Genomic DNA, 6,125 nt, shown 5'->3' with positions numbered 1-6,125 from the left:
TTTTTTTTTGTTTGGTTATTAATTTTCGTACGAATATAATTTGAATAAACGTCGCTTGCACTAAGGATTTTTTCGATTTTCCAATTACTTTTATTAAATTCTTCACTTTTATAATTTAGATCATTTCACTAGTCACTATTTTTAACGCAATGGCTGCTGTATTTCAAGCTTTCATTGGTTTTGAACTATTTTAATTCAATTAGTTTGGAAGTCATAAAATTGTTGAGAAAACTTTGCATGAAAAACTCGATGCAAAGGCAAGAAAACTCTGAAAAATGCACAGCAATGACGGCAGCTTCTACGGAAAAACCTCGCTCGTCCGCTGCTTTCACAAACCAATAAACTCAACCAGTTTTTTCCACGATAGAATTGAAAATGCTGAAAATGAAAATCAAATGAAAATCCAACGGCGGCAGCGAATGCGAGAAAGCGCACAAAAATAATAAAAATGGAGAACGGGCGCAATGACAGAAAAAGGCGAATGGCTGTGCAATGGAATAATCGAGATGATGGCGCTGCCAGCTACAAATATTTAGTGGTGGGAACAGTTAACAGGAATATAATGGTAAGGTTACACTTAAAAAAAACTTGTTTTACGTTTTGTTGCTATTAACAGAAATGCAAGACTTCGTTCACATCCACGCTCACGCGGATGATGCCTGTGCGCTATCATCAGGAAAATAGCATAGGGAGGGCTGTGTAAAAACATAGAGAATCCTAGATAAAACTGATGAGTGGTACAAATTGCAGAGTTCATTGCCAAAAATCGGGCCTCGGACTGAAAAATCACGGGTCCCTATACATAAATTGTATTAACTTAAAGCATGAGATCAATTTCTTTAATATATATATATAATATATTTGTTTATATCATATATTTATTTATACTAAAAGCCTATAATTAAGAAGCAAATACATTCTAAAAAAATAATAACAAGATATAGTTCCGATATTACAGGCACCTTAAAAAGACCGTGCCCGTGGGGATTCAGCCTTTCCCCCCCTCCCTGTTGTTGTTGTTTTAGCAGCTACAACAACCTCACTCTGATCGATTAATATCTTAGTCGTTGTCGTCAAGTTCTACTAACGGAAGCCCTAAGAAGCGTACAGCCTCAATAGGGGCGGTCCATAGGGACAAAGGCGTTAGGGTTGTCGGGTTTCCCGGGCATACGAAGAGATGTTTCGAGTCATGGGGTGTCTCTCCGCATGCTGGACACTCATTTGGCACATCTGCATCTAGTCTGCTCAGGTATGAGTTTAACCTGCTGCAATAGCCAGAGCGAAGTTGGGCTATTGTGCTTCTAGTCTCCCGAGGCAGATGAAGCTCCGCCTTGTCAATATCCGGTGGTTGTGCGCCTAGAACGGCTCTGGAGTCTACATAACTCGAGACTGATTCCCTGTGAATGCCGTTCAGGGTCTATCGATAAGCTGACGGGTCCACAGGTTGTTTAATGAACCTCTGGACTACGTCCGTCAGTTTGTAGAGATGCCTCCTGACGTGCCTGGGCGAGGGCTCTTCTGAAAGCAGTTGCCTATTTTGGTGACCACATCTATGGCTCCCAACAAGAAACTGCTTGCAGAGCATTGTGTTGTGCTCCTTAATCGGGAGCAAGTTCACCTCGTTGTGCAGGTCGGCCTATTGCCTTGTATGTTTCCAGCAACGTGTCTTTATCTTTGGCCCAAGTACTGCCGCCTAGCGACTTGGGGACCTTACTGCGGCTCTGTACTTTGTTAACAATAGTGGTTGCGTGCGCAGAGAAGGAGAGCAGACTGTCGAAGGTTACTCCGAGTATTTTGGGGTTATTCCCCGTCGGAATTGGTGTATCATCGACGTGAATTCCCAGCGCTAGCCTGACCTCCTTTGTCCAGGTGGCGAACAAGGTCGCCGAGGATTTTGTAGGGGAGAGGGTTAGGCTCCTTGCAGTGAAGAAGCGAGAAAGCTCGGAGAGATATCCGTTCACTTAGGAACACAAGTCACCAATTCCATTCCCGGTCGCCATGATCGAGCAATCGTCGACGTAAGAGACAATCGAGACTCCCTCTGGTGGTTGAGGGAGCTTTGAAATATAAAAGTTAAATAGTAGTGGGGAAAGGATACCACCTTGTGGAACCCCCTGTTTTATTTTACTGAGTTTGCTCGATTTGGCTCGGGTTTTACCCGACCAAGGGCTGTTCATTCGGCGATCTAACCCCGTTTAGGTCGGCGAAGTATCCCCCCTCCCTCGACGGGCCTGCTTACACGATATGGTAGTGTTTGGCCGAGCTTCGCTGATTTGCGGCGTGCGCCTTGATGTTTGTCGGGAACATGGACATAGCACAGCGAATTAAAATACAGCGTATACGCTGGCTTGGTCATACCGTGCGAATGGACAGAAACACTCTAGCTTAGAAGGTATTCAACGCGGGTCGTGATGCTGGTAATAAATGAAAAGGAAGGAAGGAAAGGTCTACTGCTCCAGGGGAGGTAGTGGTAAAAGTTGACGTTTCTCGCCCATGATAATCAACTGGCTCTATGAAACCATTTCGTTTTACGTAGCGCTTGTCTGGTTGAACTCACTGGAAAGGGATTGTCCTAATTTCCGATTAGTGGGGCATAAAGAAACATGCAGATCCTGTACCTTCGAAATTACTCCCAGTAGCTGCGTCTCTATCTACATTCCCGCAAGACAGGATTGTCTGGGACAGGATTACTTTTGCCGGTAACTCTTCATCAAAACTATATTTAGAATTCCGGACTGCTCGAATGTCTTTTAGGTGATTAACGGTAGATTAACTTTGAAGAGTGTGACGTTAGTTAGGGAATCCTTTATTTGTGCTTATCCGTTGTGCTTAAATATTTTCGTTTTATATAGGCTTTGTGGATGTAATGTGCGCAAGTGCAAGTAAAACTAAATTTTCTTCACTTCATGCCCAACGTTTCCCTAAATTTACTTAGCGTTTTCAGGGGCGAAAATATATTTATGTATACGTGTACAAACAAAACTTAGAATTATACATCAGTACCAGTCGCTTTTGGTGCTCGTGCTTGAAATCGATAAGGGAGTGTCTGACCTCTCTATCAACCGCGTCGGAGTACTTCCGATTTAGGCTCATTTTGGTGTTATGCCACAGTGACGTTGCGGGTGACAGCGCGGCTGATGACTTGGCAAGGAATGGCACCTTTGAAACGTGATTACTGTATATGGTACAGCCGGGGATGCCTCTCTCCTCCTTCGGGACAGTTGGGCGAACGCTGAACTAGAACTAGAGTATGCGCAATTGCAAGATCCTTCTGGCCTGAGGCGGATCGAGGGCGGTCAAAGGGACTCCTTATGCTTGCAAAGCTTCAACTCTGGCTATTGGTGGGGTTCCGAGAGGTCATTGTGCGATTAGTATTCATGTGGTTAAGAGTATTACCTGATCCCTTTTGTATCAGCTGCAAAGTAGATGATGAGCATGATGAGAAATCCGCGGAATTTCGCCGACTAAATTAATGCTCTCCGATCTCAATTATCGTGGCATTACAAAGGAAAACCTTTTAATTGTCCTACAACCTAACCTAGGCTTACCTACAACAACTCCATTTCAAATACCTTTTGCGTTATATGTAAATTAAAATTCCATTCTCTTTTTGTTTCTTTTTTTTTAGTTTTAGTTTATTGTTTTGTATAACTTGCATTATTTAAGTACAATTAATTATATATATGTATATATATATTATTTTCCACCCTTTATTTTCTCATACGATTTTATCGGTTATCTATCATTCATTATCGATTAATGATTAGCCAGTTTATTGTGTGTTTGACTTGAGTAAGAATTTTGTTAGCGATTATAAAATCGTCACCTCGATCAACGCACATTTTCCATCTAGCGATTCATAGTAAAGTATATAAAATAATTTTTGTTTTTTTTTTTTGTGTCCAGTGAGTGGTGAAAAAAAACGAATGTTAAGAATTGTAAAAAAGTAAAGTAAGGTAAGGATTTTGGTTGCTTGGTTTCTTGTTCTTCTAGCAAGTATTGTAGTAATTTTTGGTGTTAGCTGTTTATTATTATTTTTAGTTTTTCGGTTTTTGTAAAGCTGTTTGTATTATCGTTTTGCTAGATTTGCATCATTTGTATGTTTATTTTTGTCCTATTTGAAAGTGTGTGTAACGCACTTTTTTTCTAACAATAATTCAACAATGTCTTCAAGCGATGCTTGTCTTTTGTCACTTTTTTTTTTTTAAATGCATTCGCCATTGCGGGACATATGTATGTAAATAGTTACACTATTGTTTATTGTTATTATTTGTATTTAGTATTATTAATTATTTGCATTAATTGATGTTTATGTTTTTAAATACCTTTTCAACTTTTCATAGTTCACAGTTACTTTAATTTGCTGCTGAGTTTTTTTTCGCCATTAGCGTTATTATTATTAAATATTTTGTTTTTGTAGTTGGCAAGAGTTAATAAAAGTGGAAACTTTTTAAAATTGCGTGTTTTTTTTGTTGTTGTGAATTGTAAAATTGGTGTGTTGGTAAATGTGTGTATGCATGTATAAATTTATTATTCTGATATTTGTTGGTTTTTCAGTGTTAAAATCCATTTTTTTTTAAATTTAATTTAATTGTAAATTTTAATTGTTGTACACCATCGCCCGTTGTTTTTGTTTTGTTTTTGTGTGTAAATGTATGTTAGTGCGCGATTGTGTACACGTGTGTAGGGGAATTCAGTCAATTGTGTTTGGTTTTAGTTTATTGAAATTATTCTACGTGTTTTTTTTTCAAGTCAAAATAATTGAATATTCTTTTTTATACTCATCATGGTTCAGTTTTTGTAATGTGTATATCTTAATTGATTTTTGTTGTTATTCATAAATATGTGTATATACATTGACACTGGCACCTTAATAATTTACTATTTACATATAAGAAGGAGAAATTTTAATATAAAAAATTGTAAAGTATAATTTTCTTTTTTAATAAAAATGTTTTTTTTTTTTGAAAACTGTACATACATTACAATTGATTTTCTTATGTACATAGATAATTTTTTTTAAATTTATTTTGAAATATTTCAAAAAATCATATTCTTATAGCCGTTTTGTTTTTTAAGTCACATTTTACCCACATAACTTCCTTAAATATTTTACATTTACATATGTGTGTTTTTCAATATAATAATTTTTATTTTTTTCATGTTTGTATGGTTTTAAATTTTTATTTATGCAGAATTGTATTTACCTAAATTGACACAGATATTAGTAGTAGATCACAAAGCGTATGAAGTTAAAAAAATAAAATAAATAAATTTTGAATGGAAAACCTATTTATTTACGAGGCATTTTTGCGTTTAGATGAATACCCTAAATATTTGAAAATAACCAGTTAAATATCAAATTTGCTTTTTATTTTTAGATCGTTGCGAAATCGTTAATTTTTTATTCGTTTTCCGTCCAATTTAACGGTTATTTTGTGATTTTTATTTTAGTTGTTTTTTTTTTTTATAAAAAATAAGCAATATTTTGTGATGTTTTCAAATAAAAATGAACGCTATTTTGGCTTTTTATTTTTTCAAAATTTTGTTACCGTTATAATGGAAACTGCGTTTTTATAACCGATTATTCCTCCTATATATCGATTATTCCTCATCGGTAAAATAAATATCACAAAATAACGGTTACAATTCGATCGTAAAAATAGAAATCCAATTTTAACGGTCCTTTGGTAGTATTTAGTAGTGTATGAAATAGAATTATTAAATGACAAAACGAATGAAAAAAAAAACTACTTAATGTATACAGGAGTAAATTAAAAAAAAATAGTTAAGAACAATATATAAAAATGCTCCTAAAAAATGCTGCTAAGAAAACTCCTAAACAAAAATAAAACTTACTTATACTATGTTCACACATGCATTTTAATTGTGCAATTAAGAAATTATAAGTTGCGTGGTACCATAAACAGTAGAGAATATCGTATAGGCTAGACGATTTTTTAATGCTCTAACAACAAAAACGGTCCACTGATAAAACTTGAATGTGGAATATTTGCTGGAGGAGTTCTACTATCGTCCCTAAGTTGGAGCGCTATATGTGCCGTTTTCTAGTGCCATCACGCGTTTTACCCAAATAAACGCTTTCTCATTTCCTATTGTTTTTA

This window comes from Rhagoletis pomonella, unplaced genomic scaffold, assembly GCF_013731165.1.
Source record: "Rhagoletis pomonella isolate Grant_MI unplaced genomic scaffold, Rhpom_1.0 Rhpom_scaffold_00007, whole genome shotgun sequence".
Lineage (NCBI taxonomy): Eukaryota > Metazoa > Arthropoda > Insecta > Diptera > Tephritidae > Rhagoletis > Rhagoletis pomonella.
The sequence above is the reverse complement of the archived record's forward strand: the minus strand, read 5'-3'. Positions refer to the sequence as shown.